The 19,276-nt window shown below is 41.7% G+C and overlaps 1 non-coding gene and 1 pseudogene across 1 annotated transcript; both read left to right on the top strand.

The window, feature by feature from the left end:
* LOC124109102 (glyceraldehyde-3-phosphate dehydrogenase-like) overlaps positions 1-13,685 on the top strand; it is a 38,475-nt pseudogene extending 24,790 nt beyond the window's left edge.
* Positions 13,686-14,694: 1,009 nt separating this feature from the next.
* On the top strand, positions 14,695-14,763 carry Trnav-aac (transfer RNA valine (anticodon AAC)). Its single transcript has one exon. It is a non-coding gene; the product is annotated as a tRNA-Val (tRNA).
* Positions 14,764-19,276: the final 4,513 nt, after the last annotated feature.

Genomic DNA, 19,276 nt, shown 5'->3' with positions numbered 1-19,276 from the left:
TTTTGTGTGCTGATGGAAATAATCCTGGAGAGAGGGAAGTTTGGGTGGTATGGGTGAGAAGGGGGTGAATGTTGGCAAGAAGCCTTTGAATAGGCAGGTGGGGACGGCATCTGGTGCCCAAAAAGGGGGCTGCCCTGACAGAGGAGGGGCGATTCAGCCGTCTTAGTGGGAGGGCAGCAGAGTGGATGGGCACAGATGCAGGTGGGCGGGGGAGCGGTGGAGCCGGTGCAACTTCTGTTCTGAGGGCTTCTATTTTCTTAGCAAAATCGGAAGAGGTTGTCAGCTGAGAGTGAGGTGGAGGAGGAGGTGTGAAGCAGTCGTCTAGGAGAGAGGGTGTGAATAGACTTGGGGATGTAGTATAATGGTTAGGCAGCTTTGAGGTCTCATTGATGGAGGGGTGTGGTCATTAATTTAAAGTAAGACTGGGGGCTGGGGGTGAAGGTCAGAGGTGGAGAGCATGCTTAGCAAGCATGAGGCTGTGTCCCCATTACCAATAAATAAATAAGTAAAGACGGGTCAGCCCAGACCTGGGTTTGTCTTCAGTCCTAGCCAGCCGGAGCTGCATGTGTTGAGGGGGTAGAGGGCTGAATTTAACCAGGGGCCTGGCTTTGCCAGGTGATTATACTCTAGCAGAGAATGTAATGTAGGATCATGGACTCCAAGCTGAGTCAGGAGTGAAGTGGGGCGATAGACCAGCGAAGGTGAGAACATCTGCTTCAATTGGTAGGTTTCAGGAGCCGACACTAGGGTGTGCGCCTGCAATATTAACGACTTGGGAGGCGGAGGCAGGAGAATTGCAAGTTCGAGGCCAGCCTTAGCAAGTTGGCAAGGCCCTAACTCAAAATTCAAAAGTGGGCTGGAGATGTAGTTCAGGGGTAGAGCACTTGCCTAACAGGAGCTAAGGTCCTGGGTTCAATCCCCAGTATTGCAAAAGAAAAAAAGAAGAGAGGTTCCTGGAAGAATTGTGGGTTGGGGGTATTAGAGGAAGTTAACTGGAGAAGACAGCCATGTTTTCCTGAAAGCAGGATGCATGAAACTAAGATAAAGAAGGGACTGCACTGACAGATAATGACTTTTTTTTTTTTTAGTTGTCAATGAACCTTTTTTTTTTGTTTATTGATACGTGGTGCTGAGAATCTAACCCAGTGCCTCACACATGCTAGACAAGCACTCTGCCACTGAGCCCCAGCCCCAGCCCAGATAAAGACTATTTTGAAGTCTGGCTCCATGAACCAGAGAGGTTGAGATACTGTGGAAGCCCAGATCTTGAAGAGGACTGAGGGGCCAGTTCGTCTACACTAATGCTGAAATGAAAAATTTCAGCCGGAGTGCCACTGGATGTCGAGACCCTGGGCAGGGAGCTAATTTCCTCAAGGAATGGGAGCAGGAATAATGGGTGTTCTTATCTGATGATGTGACATTCAACCATTGGTGTTTCTTTTTCTTTTTTGTGGGGCTGGGAATGGAACCCAGGGCTTCGTGCGTGTTAAGAAAGTGCCTTACCACTGAGCAACACTCCCAGCCCCAACCACAGGGGTTTCTAAGGAGGAGGACAGACTGTCTGGAAGTGGCATTGAGAAGCTAAATGGTACTTCCCCATCTCTAGATGCAAGGACAAGATCCCACAAGAGGGGAGACAGGAGCCTCCTGAGAGATTGGAGAGGAAGCCGAAGGCTCACAGGAGAGCCAGTTTCCCATGAGAACAAGAAAGTGAAGGGGACATTCAGAAAGGAGTTGGGAACATGGGAGGTTTTATTTGAGGCAATTCAATAAGTTTTAGAGAATCCCATTGTAGAATTTCTGAAATTGAGTAAGGTGGGAGATGAGATCAGAAGAGGGATAGAGTCACATGGGGCCTAGCATTCTGTGGAGAGGGATGTCTGAGATTTCTGGGTCTCTTTTGGGGGCTTATATGGACAGGGTTAAAGAGCCTGATGAGAACAGTCCTAATGGGCCAGGGCAGAAGGCAGTGGCCAGGCTGGGTGTGTTACAGGGTGGAGGAAAGAGTTCTTTGCTTGTGCTGGTAGTATGAGGAAGGGAGTCTTCCCAGAGCAGGTGAAGGTTCCTGGCTCCTTCTTGACTCCCTGGTAGGATTTTTTTTTTTTAATTGAGCCCAGGATGTACAGCAGGCTAAGCCCGTGTTTTACCACTGAGTTATATCCACAGCACCCCGGTGGGAATATTAATTAAAACTCTTTTCAGCCGGGCATGGTGGTGTGCACAAGCAATCCCAATGGCACAGGAGGCTAAGGCAGGAGGATTGCAAGTTCAAAGCCAGCCTCAGAGGCTGGGGATGTGGCTCAAGCGGTAGCGCGCTTGCCTGGCATGCGTGCGGCCCAGGTTCGTTCCTCAGCACCACATACAAACAAAGATGTTGTGTCCGCCAAATACTAAAAAAAAATAAATAAATAAATATTAAAATTCTCACTCTCTCTTAAAACAAAAACAAAGCCAGCCTCAGCAACTTAGTGAGGCCCTAAGCAACTCAGGGAGTCTCTGTCTCTAAATAAAATACAAAAAAAAGGGCTGGGGATGTGGCTTAGTTTTTGAGTTTCCCTGGATTCAATCCCTGGTATCAAAATAAAACAAAACAAAAATTCTCTTCACAGAACTGATACTAAACCACAGACATCTCAATGAAAGAGAATTGCCCAGAAATAGACTTACATATGACATAATAAGTCTATAGATAACATAGATTATTATCTATAAAACAATAGGGATAAAGAAGCATGATTCCTTGTAGAGAGGGATAGAGAATTGGTTAACTAAGTGGAACAAAATAAGTCCAGGTCTTTACCTCAGACCTTGTTGGAAATGAATTCAGGTATATTAAAAAAGCTAGTGTAAAAAATGTGTCATTGGTATAGAGATAAAAGTAGACCCACACACGTATGGCCGATTGATTTTTAACAAAAGCTGCCAAGACAATTCAATGGGGAATGGACAATCTTTTCAACAAACGGTGTTGGAACAGTTGGATAGCACATGCAACATGATGAACCTTGACTCTTATTCACACCATGCACACAAACATTAACTCGAAATGGATCATGCAGCTGTAGATACCAACTAAAATGATCAAACTTCTAGGAGAAAAGAAAAATCTTAGTGACCTTGGGTTTGACAAAGACTTCTTAAATAGAATACAAAAAGCACAAATTATAAAAATTGATATATTGGGTTTCATCAAAATGAAAAACTACTATGAAAGACAGACTGGGAGTCAATGCAATGCCCTCTCTCTCTCCTCTTTCTCTGTCTCTTTTGTGGTGCTGGGGATTGAACTCAGCACCTCAGCCTGCCCTGTGTGCTCTGCCCCTGAACTATACCCCCAGTCCCCCACTTTCCTAATTACCACAGCTTTATAGTTACCCAGGAGAACGACTGTTTTAACCTCAGTCTTTCTCTGCAGTGACATGGCCATTCTGACCTTTTGCATGTCCATATAAATTTAGAAATAATTTTATTAGGTTTCACACAAAAAATCCAAATGAGTTATTAAATATTGCATTGAATATTTAATAGGGTGTGGTGGCCTGTAATCCCAGCTACTCAAGAGGCTGAGACAAGAAGATCTCAAGTTCAAGGCTAGTATCAGCAACTTATTTAATTATAGATGAATTTTAATTATCTATAGATTAAAAAATTATTCTGTACACAATCATAATATCTATAAATACTGGCAGTTTTGCTTCTTCCTTTCCCAAGTATTATTATTATTATCAAGACCCTTGGCAACTTAGTGACACCTGTCTTAAAATTAAGAAAAAAAAAAAAGGATTGGGGATGTAGCTCAGTGGTAATGTATTCCTGGTTCAATCCCCCTTCCTCCTTCACCAAAATAAAATTGCATTTAATCTATGAATGACTTCAGGAAGAACTGATAATCTTTGTAATATTGAGTTTTCCAGCCCACAAGCACTATATATTCCTCCATTTACTACAATTGTCTTTAATTTCTGTGAAAAATACTTAATATTTTTCTTCATAAGTTAATAAAAATATATTTCTAATAATTTGGTCTTTTAAAATATTAGAAATACTATCCTTTTAGGATATAATTTTCTCTTTGTTAAAATTAAATACATTGATTTTTGTGTATTGATTTTTCAAAGTCCAGGAAACTTATTTAATTATAGATTAGTTTTAATTATCTATAGATTTAAAAAATTATTCTGTACACAATCATAATGTCTATAAATACTGGCAGTTTTGTTCTTCCTTTCCCAATTATTATTCTCTTTGATTCTTTTTCTTTCTTTGCTGGGCTGGCCAGAACCTTCAAAGAAAGTGATAGCAAAAGACACAGTGGCCCCGCCTGTAATCCCAGCAATTTGGGAGGCTGAAGTAGGAGGATCAAAAGTTGGAGGTCAGCCTCAGCAATTTAGGAAGACCCTATAAAAACTAAAAAGGGCTTGCCTGTATATCAGTGGTAGAGCTCTTGCTTAGCAGGAGGGAGATCCTGGGTTCAACACCACATACTGCTAAAAAGAAAAAAGAAAAATCGATATCTTTGCTTTGTTCCAGTATTCAAAGAGAAAACATTGAATGTTTCACCATTAAGTATGACGCTTATTTTAGTTATTTTTAAAAGACAGTCTTTATAAGATTAAGGAAATTTCTTTCCATTTCTGGTTTGGCACACACACAAAATTTTTTTAAAAAATTATTCATCCATTTAATCCAAACAATGTTGATTTTTTTTGTTTTCCATCCTGGGATTGAGCTCAAGGGTGCTCTACTAGTGAGCTACACCCCCAGCACTTTTTCAGTTTTTTTTTTTTTAAGAATTTTAATATTTATCTTTTAGTTTTCGGTGGACACACATCTTTGTTTGTATGTGGTGCTGAGGATCGAACCTGGGCCGCACGCATGCCAGTCGAGCGCGATACTGCTTGAGCCACATCCCAGCCCCACTTTTTTAGTTTTTATTTTGAGACAGGGTCTAGCTAAATTGCTGAGGCTAGCCTTGAACTTGCAATTCTCCCACCTCAGCCACCCGAGTACCTATGATTACAGTCATGCACCACTGTGCCCAGATCAATGTTAAGTTTTATTAAGTGCTTATTCTGCACTCATTGAGATTACCATATGAATTTTCTCCTTAAATATTTTGTGACAGGGCTGGGGTTGTGGCTCAGCGGTACAGTGTTTAACTAGCACATTTGAGGCCCTGGGTTCGATCTGCAGCACCACATAAAAATAAACAAAATAAAACTATATATATATATATATATATATATATATATATATATATTTTTTTTTTTTTAATATGTTGTGACAAATTATATCAACTGGTTTTTGGGTGTTGACCATAGCTTGCATTCCTAGGATCATATAAAATTTGTAGGTCATATGTTCTATTCCATTTATAGGTGGCCCAACTTTGTTTAGGGCTTTTGTATCTGTGTGCATACATGAGATTGGCCTTTACTTTTCCCTTATTGACCTTGTAAGATTTGGAGGTCAGGGTCATGTTTATTCCATAAAGTGATCTGAGGAGGATAACTTCAGTTCTTCAGGGGAGAAACTTCCAGATTTCAAGAAGAGTTTGTTAATGAACAGAATTATTTTATTTCTTGAGTATTCAACATCACTCATAGGTAAAGCTGTTTAGGTTTGGAGTTTCTTTGTGGGAAGATTTTTAATTACTGTTTCAACCTCTTTAAGAGTTTTGGGTGGGGTGTGGCAGCACACTCCTGAATCCCAGCAATTTAGGAGGCTGAGGCAGGAGGATCGCAGGTTTGAAGCCAGTCTCAGCAATTTGGCGAGACTGTAAGTAATCTAGGGAGAACTTGTCTCCAAAAAAAAAAAAAAGGTTGGCAGTGTGGCTCAGTAGTTATGTGCCCCTGGGTTCAATCCCTGGTTAAAAAAAAAAAAAAAGAAGAAGAAGAAAGAAATAAAAAGAATTATGGGATTTATGGGATTATTCAGATTTTCCATGTCTTCAGAGTCACTTGGTAAATCACTATTTCTAGAAAAAATATTTCATCTAAATCTTTTACATTTATTGGCATTAAATTGTTCATAACCTCGTTTTAGTATTTTTTAGATGTGCACAGTAGCTCTTGTAATGTCTCCTTCTTCATTCCTAATAGTTATTCATGTTTGTTTGTTTGTTTGTTTTCTTTTTTAAACTGAACAGTTTTATCACTTTAAATAGTCTTATTGGGAGCTGGAGTGTAACTCAGTGGCAGATTATGTGCTTAGCAAAGCCAAAGTCCTGCATTCAACCCCCAGAATCAAAAAAATCTATTGACATTGAGTGCAGTGATGCACACCTGTAATCCCAGTGGCTCAGGAGACTGAGGCAGGAGGACTTCAAGTTCAAAACTGGCCTCAACAATTTGGCAAGGCCCTAAGCAACTCAGTGAGACACTGTCTGTAAATAAAATACGAAAAAGAACTGGGGATGTGTCTCAGTGGTTAAGTGCCCCTGAGTTCAATACATGGTACCAAAAACAACAACAAAAACCCAAAAAACCTAAAGGTCTATTGAAGAACAACAACAAATTCTCTCTATTGTATGTTTGGTTTTGTTTCATTAATTTCTTCTCTTATGTTTATTATTTCATTTTTCCACTTTCTTTGAGTATAACTTCCTGAAATGTATCCTTGGCTTATTAATTTTCTTTTTTTCTGGGGGCTACTAAGGATTGAACCCACGAGTGCTTTACCAGTGAGATACCTTCGCAGTTCTTTTTAAAATTTTCACCTTTTTAAAGTTGTCAGACAAGGCCTCACTAAGTTGCTGAGTCTCGATAAGTAAGCTGCCCAGGTGAGCCTTGATTTTGTGATTCTCCTTCCTCAGCCTCCCAAATAGCTGGGGTTACATGTGTGGGCCACCACACCCACACCTGCTGTCTTACTAATTTTCAACAATTCTTTTTAAATATGTAGACTTAATGCTATAGGTTTCCCTCTAAATTCTGCCTTAGCTATACCCACAACTTTTTATATGTAATATTTTCACTATTATTTGATTCTTTTTTCTCAGGAATCATTAGGAGTTCTTCATATATTCTGGATACAAGCCACTTACTAGTTTTGTGTTTTCTAAATATTTCCTCTTACTCTATCACTTTTATAATGACATTTTGATAAACAAAATTTTAATTTTTGTATAATATTATTTATGTATCATTTTCTATTTTATTTTTTGTTTTGTGGTGCTGGGATAGAACTCAGGGTCTTAGACGTGCTAGGAAAGGACTGTACCACCGAGTTATACTCCCAATCCTGTGCATTATTATTGTTTTTGCATGTGTTTTGTTCTTCTCTTTCTCCTTCTTTTCCTCTTCTTCTCTCTCCTTCCCCTTTCCCTTTGTAGTGTTGGAGACCAAACTCATGTCTTCATGCATGCTAGCTACACACACGACCCTCTTATAATAACTTCTAAAAGCTTCATATTTTGCCCAGCAAAATTTTAAAAATATAATAATTCATAATGTTAGCTGAAACTGTGGGGAAAAATTGGCAGTGTACTTGAAAAACCTTTACAAATGCTAACCTTTCTGCTTTGATCTAATCACTCACTTCTAGGAATTAATCCTAAGGAGATGACTTTTAGGAAGTAATAATTCATTCCTTTGAAACAATCATAAAGACACTCATTAAAGCATAATACATAATAAAAAAATTTGGAGGGCAGAGTGGCACACCCCTATAATCCCACCTACTCAAGAGGCTGAAGCAGGAGGATTGAAGGTTTGAGGCCAGCCTGGAAAAATTAGCAGGACCTTGTCTCAAAATAAAAAATAAAAAAAGGTGCCAGGCATAGTAATCCCAGTGATTCTGGAGGCTGAGGCAGGAAGATCACAAATTTGAGGATTGCCTTAGAAACTTAGTGATCTTGTCTCAAAAATAAAAAATAGAAAGAACTGGAGATATAGCATAGTGGTAAAATGTCCCTGGGTTCAGAACTAACACATAAATACATAGATATATGAATACAGGAAGAAAGAAGGAAGGAAGGAAGGAAGGAAGGAAGGAAGGAAGGAAGGAAGGAGGCAGATAGACAGACAGGGGACATAGTTCTGTGGTAGAGTGCCCCTGAATTCAATCTCCAATAACAAAAACCTCAGAGAGGCTGGGGATATAGCTCAGTTGGTAGAGTACTTGCCTCACAAGGCCCTGGGTTCAATCTCCAGCACCTCCCCGCCCCCCTAAAAGAATATTGTTTTAGATGAGTTAAGTACACAATAAAATAAAGCATATTCCTAATAAAATATTTTATAGATATTGAAAAATCATAATGGGCTGAATGGTGATTGACGAGGCTAAGACAGGAAGATGGAAAGTTCAAGGCCAGCGTCAGCAACTTAGTGAGGCACAAAGCAACTTAATGAGACCCTGTCTCAAAAAAATAAAAAGGTGGGGCTGGGGCTGGGGCTCAGCGGTAGAGCACTTGCCTGGCATGTGTGAGGCACTGGGTTCGATTTTCAGCACCACATATAAATAAATAAAATAAAGGTCTCTCAACAACTAAAAAATATTAAAAATAAAAAATAAAAAGGGCTGGGATGTGACTCAGTGGTAAAGAGTCCTTGGATTTAATCCCCAATATCAAGGAGAAAAAAAAAAAACATGGCATTTTGAGATTTGCACATAAAACTTAACTATTATTATAATTTTTCTAAAATAGTTTTTTTAGTTGTAGATGGACACAATACCTTTATTTTCTTTATTTATTTTTATGTGGTACTGAGGATGGAACCCACTGCCTCATACATGCTAGGCAAGTGCTCTACCACTGAACTATAACCCCAGCCCTTAACTATTATTTTACTTCACCATAAGCAAATATACACATATTATAATTTAAAAATCTAATAAAACATTTTAAAATCACACTGCAAAAGAGCTTTAAATCTGAGTAATTCTCACAAATGTAGTTTTTTATTAAGATGAAATTCACACAAAATTAATTTGGTTTTCTAGCATTTTGCTGAAAAATTTTATATCTATATTGCTAAGAGGTATTGGTCTATAGTTTTCTTTTTTTTTATTTTGCTATCCTTGCCTGGTTTTGATATTAGGATAATACTAACTTTTAAATATAAACTTTAAGATGAACAATTCAGTATCATTCAATACATTTACAATGTTGTGCATCTACCATCTTATCTAGTTCTAAAACACTAGCATTGCTGCAAAAGAAAACCCTCCAGCAGTTGCTCTCCACCTGACCCCCCAACACACGCCCTTCTCAGTCTGCATTCTGTCTCTACAGATTTATCTCCTATACATATTTCATATAAATGGAATCATATAATAAACAATGCTTTATGTCTGGATTTTTTACTTTGTGAGTTTTTTTTGGGGGGGAGGGATACTGGTGATTGAACCCAGGACACTTAACCACTGAGCCATATTCCCACCCCTTTTTATATTTTATTTTGGACAGAGTCTAAGTTGCTTAGGGCCTCATTAAGTTGCTGAGGCTGGCTTTGAATTTGGGATCCTCCTGTCTCAGTTTCCCTAATTGCTGGGATCAGAGGCATGGTATGCACCACTGTTTGTGAAATGTTTTTGAGGTTCATCCATGTTATAGAATGTATCAATACTTCATTACTTTTTATTTATTTATTTTTTATTTTTCTAGTTGTAAATGAACACAATATCTTTATTTTTATTTACTTATATTTATGTGTTGCTGAGGATGGAGCCCAGGGCTTCACATATTCGGGGCAAGTGCTCTTCTAGTAAGCTATAATCCCAGCCTGAAAACTTCATTACTCTTTAAAATGTGATGTTAACATTGTGGGGGGACAGCATTCTAAACTTCATATGATAATGCCAATTTAGTAGTTTTAAAAGTATATAAGCACCTGGGCTCTTTTGTGAACACCTATAATCCTAGTGACTCAGGAGACTGAGGCAGGAGGATTGAAAATTCAAGACCAGCCTGGGAAATTTAGCAAGATCCTCTCTTAAAATAAATTAAAAATATATTTTTAAACTTGTAGAAGGATACAATATCTTTATTTTTATTTATTTATTTTTATGTGATGCTGAAAATAGAACCCAGTGCCTCACGCATGTGAGGCAAGCACTCTACCACTGAGCTACAACCCCAGCCTAAAAAAATTTTTTTCAAAGGACTGTGGATGTAGCTCAGTGGTAAAGCAGCCCAGTACAAAAAAACAACAACAAAAAAGATAAACAGTAGGGAACACCTACCACTTACCAGCTCATTCTATGAAGTCAATATTTCTCTGGTAATAAAGCTGGACAAGGATATTAAGAGAAAAGAAGGGCTGGGGCTGTAGCTCAGTGGTAGAGCACTTGTCCCTCACTCGTGAGGCACTGGGTTCCATCCTCAGCACCACATGAAAATAAACAAATAATATAAAGATTTAAAAAAAAATCCTCCTTAAAAAGAGAAAGATAGAGAAAAGAGAACTACAAACTAATCTCTTATGAATACAGACATTAAAATCCTCAACAAAATGCTAAGATTTCAAATCCAGCAACATACGAAGAGGTTCATATACCATCACCAAGTGAAATTTGTTCCAGAAATACAAGGTTGGTTTAACCTCTATCAATTAATGTAATATAGCATATCGGTGCAATAAAGACAAAAACCACAAGATGATCTTATAGCATTTGAAAAAATTGAACATCCCTTCATGAAGAAACCAATCAACAAGGTAGAAATAGAAAGAAACTTCCTCAGCCTGATGAAGGGCATCTACAAAAAGTTCAAACTTAATGATAAGAGAACAAATGCTTTCCTCCTAAGATCAGGAACAAGACAAGAATGTCTGCTCTTATCACTTCTACTAATCATTGTAGTGGAAGTTCTGGTCAGGGCAGTAGGACTAGAAAAAGAAATAAAAGCACTTAGACCAGAAAGAAAGAAGTAAAACTATCTCTATTCACAAGGAGCATGACCTCAGATATAGCAAATCCTAAGGAATCCACAAAACAACTACTAGAACTAATAAAACAAGTTTGCAACATATAAGTCCAATATACAAAAGTGAACTGTATTTATGTACTTTAGCAATATAATCCAAAATTCAATTGAGAAAACATTCCAAAATAATAAAATACATAGTAATAAATTTAATCAAGGAAATACAAGATTTTACACTAAAAAATACAATGTGTTTTTGAAAGAAATTAAAGAAAACCTAAGTAAATGGAAATTCATCCCATCCATGTTCACAGATCAGAAGACATAATGTTGTTGAGATGGCAATATTTTCTTAGTTCACATACAGATTCAATCTAATTTTCATCAAATTCCAACTGGTTTATTTGCTTAAATTGACAGACTGATCCTAAAATTCCTATGGAAATCCAAAGGACCCAGAATTGCCAAAACAATCTGGGAAAAAAACTACAAAGCTACAGTAATGAATACTGTGTGTTACTAGTACAAGGATTAGACATACAGATCAATAAAATAGAACAAAGAGTCCAGAATTAAATCCTTATATTTAAAGCCACCTGATTTAAAAAAAATTTAAATATTTTTTAGTGGTAGATGGACACAATACCTTTATTTATTTATCTTTATGTGGTATTAAGGATCAAACCCAGTTCCCCACCTGTACTAGGTGAGTGCTCTACCACTGAGCCACAACTCCAACCCCTAATGCCAACTGATTTTTGACGAGAGTGTCAAGAAAATTCAATGGGGGAAACAGCCTTCTCAATGAGTAATGCTGAGACAACTAGACATTCGCATGCAAAAGAATGAAATTTGACCCCTACCTCCCACCATATGCAAACATTAACACTAAATGAATCAAAGACTTAAATGTAAGAGCTAAAGCTCTTAGAAGAACAGATTCATGTAAATTTTTATTACTTGGATTAGGCAATGGTTTCTTGGCTATGAAATCAAAAACACAAGCGACCAAAGGAAAAACAGATAAATTGAACACTTCATCCAAATTAAAAATTTTGTGCAGCAGAGGGCATCATTAAGAAAGTATAAGACAGGGTTGGGGTTGTGGCTCAGTGGCAGAGCGCTTGCCTCACATATGTGAGGTACTGGGTTCGAACCTCAGCACCACATAAAAATAAACAAACAAAGGTATTTTGTCCATCTATAATTTAAAAATTAAAATTAAAAAAAGAAAGAAAGTATAAGACAACCCAGGAAATTATAAATTATATATGTCACAGGGCATTTATATCTAAAATATATAAAGAACTCTTATAGGCTCTCTACTCCTCCCCCTTTGACAGGCAATCACATCTTCCTATCTGGTGCAGTGCCAGCCACATCTCTGAGACACAATGGTGAAGGTCATAGTGAATAGATTTGGCCATATTGGGTGCCTCGTCACCAGGGCTGCTTTCAACTCTGGCAAAGTGGACATTGTTGCTATCAATGACCCCTTCATTGACCTCAACTACATGTTCTACGTGTTCCAGTATGATTCTACCCATGGTAAATTCCATGGTACAGTCAAGGCTGAGAACGGGAAGCTTGCCATCAATGGAAAGTCCATCTCCATCCGCTAGAAGCGAGATCCCGCCAACATCAAATTGGGGTGACGCTGGTGCTGAATATGTTGTGGAGTCCACTGGTATCTTCATTACCATGGAGAAAGCCAGGGCTCATTTGAAGGGTGGTGTCAAAAGGGTCATCATCTCTGTCCCTTCTGTTGATGCCCCCATGTTTGTGATAAGCATGAACCATGAGAAGTATCACAACTCCCTCAAGATTGTCAGCGATGTCTCCTGTACTACCAGCTGCTTAGCCCCCCTGGCCAAGGTCATGCATGACAACTTTGGCATTATGGAAGGACTCATGACCACAGTCCATGCCATCACTGCTACTCAGAAGACTGTGGATGGCCCCTCTGGGAAACTGTGGCATGATGGCTGTCGGGCTGCCCAGAATATCATCCCTGCATCCGCTGGTGCTGCCAAGGCTGTGGGCAAGGTCATCCCTGAACTGAATGGGAAGCCCATTCATTGGCAAGGCTTTCTGTGTGCCCACTCCCAACATGTAGGTCGTGGATCTGACCTGTCACCTGGAGAAAGCTGCCACATATGATGACATTGAATATGTTGTGGAGTCCACTGGTATCTTCATTACCATGGAGAAAGCCAGGGCTCATCTGAAGGGTGGTGTCAAAAGGGTCATCATCTCTGTTCCTTGTGGTGAAGCAGGCATCAAAGGGCCCCCTCAAGGGCATCCTGAGCTACACGGAGGACCAGGTCATCTCCTGTGAATTTAATAGTGATACTCACTCTTCCACTTTTGATGCTGGGGCCGGCATTGCCCTCAAAGACCACTTGGTTAAGCTCGTTTCCTGGTATGACAATGAATTTGGCTATAGCAACAGGGTGGTGGACCTGATAGTCCACAGGGCCTCCAAGGAGTAAGAGCCCCTGCACCACCTGCCCCAGCAAGAACACAGGAAGAGAGAGGTGCTCAGGGTAGTCCCTGCCCCTAACTCAGTCCCTCAACATGCTGAGAATCTCCCCTCCTCCCAATTTCCACCCCAGGTCCCCTGAAGAAGGGGGAGGAGCTGACAGGCTGATCCTAAAATTAATATGGAAATCCAAAGGACCCAGAATTGTCACATACCCTGTGACCTACTGTCACATACCATCAATAAAGTTCACTGCAACCAGAAAAAAAAAAAAAAACTCTTATAACCCAATAACGAAAAGAAAAATAACCAAGGGGCAGGGGCTTTAGCTCAGTGGTAGTGTTTGCTCTGCCTGTGTGAGGCACTGGGTTCCATTCCCAGCTCCACATATAAATAAATAAAAGTCCATCGACAACTAAAATATATATATATATATATATAAAGAAAAATAACCCAATTTAAAAATAGGCAAATGATCTGAACAGACATTTCTCCAAAAAAGATATAAAAATGGCTAATAAGCACACGAAAAGCTATTCAATGTTATTATCTGTCAGAGAAATGCAAAGAAACCAAAATCAGAAACCACTTCATACTATTACAATGCTATATTCAGATATTAACAAGTGTTGGCAAGGACATAGAGAAATTGGATCCCTCATACATTGGTGGTAGGAATATAAAATGATGCTTTGGAAAAACAACTAATAGAGGTTAACCTCAGAAGGTTAAACATAGAGTTACCACATGACCCAGCAATTCCACTCCAAGGGATTTCTTTTTTTTAATATTTATTTTTTTAGTTATAGGTGGGCACAATATCTTTATTTTATTATTTTAGTTTTATGTGGTGCTAAGGTTCGAACCCAGTGCCTCATGCATGCTAGGCAAGCTCTCTACCACTGAGCCACATCCCCAACCCTCCAAGGGATTTCAAGAGAAATGAAAACATAATGTCCACACACACACAAAAAATGTGTACGTAACTTCATTATTAACAATGCCCCCAAAGTAGGAACAATCCAATGTCTATGAACTGATGAATGAATAAACAAAACATGGTATATGTATACAGTGGCATATTAAATATCATTTGGTCTTAATAATAAGGAATGAAATTTTGATACAAGCTACATCATGGAAGAATCTTGAAAACATAAAATGAAAGTCACACAGTGACAAGATATATATATGTTTTTGTTGTTGTTGTTAGTGCTGGAGATCCAATGAACTCAAGGCCTCCTGCATGTTAGGTTCTATCACTGAGCCACATACCCAGCTCTGATTCCATTTAAATGAAATATTCACAGTAGGAAAATCAAAAACGACAGAAAGTAGGGCTGGGGCGGTGGCTCAGTGGTAGAGCACTTGCCTAACACGCATGAGGCACTGGGTTCGATCCTCAGCAGCACCACATGAAAAATAAATAAATAAATAAAGGTATTAAAAAAGAAAAAAAAAACTCTAGAAAGTAGATTAGTGGTTACCTAGGGTTGGAGGTGTGGCCTGAGGGGACAAAGCTGAGGAATTGCTAATGGGTATAGTTTCTTGAGAAGGAGGGTGATGACATGATGGTTACACAACTCTGAATATACACAAAAAAAATTGCACTGTACATTTTAAATAGGTGAATCATATGTGAATTACCTCAATCAAGTTGTTATTTGGAAAAACTATTAAATAGATCTGGAAGCCAAGTTTCTTGTGATCTCAGCTAAAGTCATTTGGGCTGGTAGGAAGTGGTCAGAGCAAGCAAGAAAAGAAGTCAGCCAGGTGCAGTGGCCCACGCCTGTAATCCCAGTGGCTCCGGTTGGATCATGAGTTTGAAGCCAGATTCAGCAAAGGCGGGGCACTAAGCAATTCAGTGAGACCCTGTCTCTGAATGAAAGACAAAAAGGGCTGGAGATATGACTCAGTGGTAGAGTGTCCCTGAGTTCAATCCCTGGTAAAAAAAAAAAAGAAAACAGAAAAATCTCAAGAGGCTTAGCTAGTTATGATAGCAGATGAGGCTTTATGGACGATAGGGCTTGGGGGTGTATATTCTGCAGGACCCCCTAAGATATCATCACAGTCCACAGACTGAGGTCCAGAACCTCAAAAAAACTGACAAAGCTGATTCTGTAGGCCTCTGTAGCCTTCTCTTGTGATGCTGGCTAGACCAGCCAGGCCAGTCCTCTCCTACCACTAAAATTCTTCCACCTGGAAAGGCTTACCACGCCCTGCTTCCTCTTGGAGCCCTAGAGATGTCGGCTCCCACTGACCACTCCATTCTCAGCCTGCCTTCACACTACGTACAAGATGACATTGCCATATTGTAGTTTACAGTTTCCACATTCTAAAACTTACAGATATGGGAAGAATGTAGGCACATACACACTGCTTCTCCAGCTGGTAAGGACAAGAGGATCAGCCATGCTTCCAGCCTATATACCCTTGACTCTTTCTCCCCACCTGCTCAAGCAGGGATTCTGCAGCCCTTTACTTGATGCTCCAGAGATTTCAGGTAGACCCCAGGAATGCTGCAGTTACCAAGAAGTTACCATGTCTACATTCTCTTTCCTCTGCCATTCTTCTAGTCACCCTCTGCCTTCCAGAGGAGGTACAAGTCTTACTGGTGTTGGTCACATTTGGCAAAGGATTCCTGAGTAGCACAGCTCGGGTGCTTCTACCTAACCAAATTGGTGTTGAGAAAACCCACTTTTGGAGATCAACTTTGTTCCTGTGCTTTTAGGGGAGTTGGGAGTGCAGCATCTGGGGCTTAGCTCAGAATATGTCCTAGAGAGGAACTACACTGAATCCAGCCTCCAGCCGTGATCCCTGCCACTATCTACAACCTCTGGTATGTACTTTGCATAGACCATGAAATTCCTCAGCCATGATCAGGAACCCTAGATTTTCTGATGCTGAACTGGGAACCCAAGTTGGAGAAGAGAAGATTGCCTGGGATCTTGGACCTGGAAACTTTTTTGTAAAGTCTGCCAAACTCATAGATTAACATTCTTTTACATAGATTTAACATTTTACGTCTATCATCCTCTGCCCAGGTTTGTGGCAGGCAGGTCTTTCTTTGAGGAGGTGCTCATTGAATCTGGCTTTCTAGGAAAGCTGTGATATATATATATATATATATATATATATATATATATATATATATATATATATATACACACACACACACACACACACACATACATACACACACACTTTTTAGTGGTAGGTGGACACAATACCTTTATTTTATTTTTGTGTGGTGCTGAGGCTCGATCCTCATGCCTCATGCATGCTAGACGAGCGCTCTACCACTGAGTCACAACCCCAGCCCCAGCTGTGTTTTTCTTGATGCCTACATATGCCTACTCATTCTATCGTGGCTAGAGTCATCAAGTAAGAAATACTTGTGAATCCTTGGGCCCTAGAGATTTTGGAACAGCACAGGCCCCATGAGAAGAAGCTTTCTGCGTATTGTCCCTCTTTTGGAGAGCAAGGATGTTCTTAATTAGCATTGAGATAAAGGATCTGAGAAAGCCTGCTATAAGTGGTGTTTTGCTTTTTTGAAAGGTGTTTCCTGAACATTTTTGCTCATCCCATCCAATATCCTGGAGCACATCTTGGGAAGTGCTATCCCCTTCAATGAAGTCCTGTGTCTAGCACTGTGCCCTTGCCAAGCTCTCTCCTCCCACCCCAGGACTCCTCTCCATATCTTACCAGAGGCATAACCCACAGGTGCCTCCACCCACTGGGTGCCAGTATCTCTCCATAAACACCAGGGACCCCTCTCCCCATCTCATACCCACAGCTACTCTTGCTGGGGTATCCTGAGTTGCCTGTGCTTCCCCACTCCCTCTCCAGGGCATTCCTTGTCCTCTAAGCTGCCCTTGTGAGGCCACAAGCATGGGATATCACACTTGGCAATAAGCCAAGGGGCCCTTGAAGGACTCTCAGAACCTGAGCCCCTTTTCTCAGCTTCCCTACCCCCCAAAAGGACTCTGCCTCAGGCAGCAGAACAACAGGGGACAGGATGGAAGGTAGGGATGGGGGTTGGGCGACAACCCTGCACAGCCTTATCCTGAGGCCGACCTCCAGAGCTTGGCACTTGATGAATGAACAACCATTGAGGTTCTTGAAAAGAAGCACCCCACCACCCCACTCCCCCACCCCGCCGCACACACCTTCCCCACACCTGGTTCCAGACACATTTCCCAGGAGGGAACTGGCCACTTCCCCAAACTCAGACACATCCTGGCTGGAGCTATCTGTGGGCCGGGCACCCCTGGGGCAGCCCGGCAGGGCGGGGTGTCCTGGAGAGCTGCGCGGATGGGCCTCACACCCAGGCTGGGCCAGGACACCCAGTCCTTGGCCGAGGCCCAAATCCGCTCTGTTTACAGAATCTGTCAGCTGGGCTCCCCATCCCCCACCCACCACTTCCCCTAGAGTCCTGGGGACTGGGAGGAGGTAGGCGGGGCCGAGGGAGCCCAGGCCACTGCCCTGCGAGTCCCAGCGGCCCCTCAGGCCGCCTTCCCCTCTTGGCTCCTGAGACCATCCAGTCTTCTGGTTTCCTCTTCAGATCCTCGGGTGACCCTCACCCTGGGGGAATGTGCTTTTCTAGAGAAATCTGCAGACACAGTGCTTACCCCCGAGGAAAACGGAGTAGTGGTGGGCAGATAGGCACGGTGCCCACAGGCCCTGAGGGGTTTCTAGGCCAGGGGCTTCCTGGAATTCCTTCCCACAGACGGGAGGAGGCTCCCTGCTTCCTCGGGACCTGCAGTCCGTGGACCCTAGGGAGCATTTCCAGAACTGATGGAGGGACTTGGCGCAAGTTGGATGTCGCCTGGCGAGCAGGGCTAGGGTCGAGGGCTTTTAGTAGTAACGACGTCCTGAGATAAGGTCAACGGCCGGCGGGGCCGTGGTGACTCAGATCCAGCTGGCGGAAAGCAAGCCTCGCAGGCCTGGAGGAGTGGGACCGGGGGGCGGGGCGGGGCGGGGCCAGCGATGCCCCGCCCCCTGGATCCGGGAAGGGCTGCCCACCACCCCCAACTTCCCAGAGGCATCCGGATTTCCCATGGATTTCCCCACCTGCTTCAAATAGTAACAAAGGCTGGCATTTTCCAAACGCTCACTCTGTGCCCTGTGCTCACTTGACAGGTATCTTGTCGGTAAGTTACTCCAACAAGCCTCTGAAGCAGAGACATTATTACCTCCATTTAGAGACAAGGAAACTGAGGCTCAGAGAGGCCAAGTGATTCGTTCAGCATCACACAGCTACTGAGTGGTAGGGATTACAGCTTCCAAGCTTTCAGACCTCTCCTGCGCCTTCTCACTCCCCATGTCCCACTCTGCCAGGTGCCAGAAGGTTCCTAGGTGATGCCTTCCCAAAGCGAGACTAGGAACCTGGATATCCCCGGCCACGTCGGGGGACTAACTCAATACAAATATCTATCATTTCCAAACAAGTTAAGTGTTATTGATTAAGCATCTGTTGAATTCCCAGCCTGGTTTCCAGTGGTGAAAAAGTTCTCCAGCCTGAGTTTCCCCATGACCTCCCATGAAGGAAATTCCCAGATGCAGGGCTGGCCTCAACCCCAGGGGATTACTGCCACTCCAGCACCCAGCCTTGCTCCCTGGGGAAATGTAGTCTCCAGAAAGCCCCTGATTTGCTTAAAGATTAGCCCCCGATACCCTACTCCCACCAGCAGGCTCCTGCTCATGTGGGTTGAGGCCAGGACAGTGCCACAGAAAGGCAGTCTGAACCCCAAAGGGAGTCAAGGGGCAAAGAGCAGCCTGCACTAGGGGCCACCCTGTGAAGGAAGGAGCTCCTGTCATGTGGAGTGGAAGCATCTGTAGAGAAATGATTCAAAGAGAGGGTGGGGTGAGATGACCTCACAACCCTGAGCTCCTCTATCCTATAGGTCAGAGGGTGTCCAAGAGAA

The sequence above is a fragment of the Marmota monax genome, unplaced genomic scaffold, assembly GCF_021218885.2.
Source record: "Marmota monax isolate L192 unplaced genomic scaffold, Marmota_monax_Labrador192_F-V1.1 WCK01_AAM20220418_F8-fsc00199, whole genome shotgun sequence".
NCBI lineage: Eukaryota > Metazoa > Chordata > Mammalia > Rodentia > Sciuridae > Marmota > Marmota monax.
This window is presented reverse-complemented; position numbering and strand designations above follow the sequence as displayed.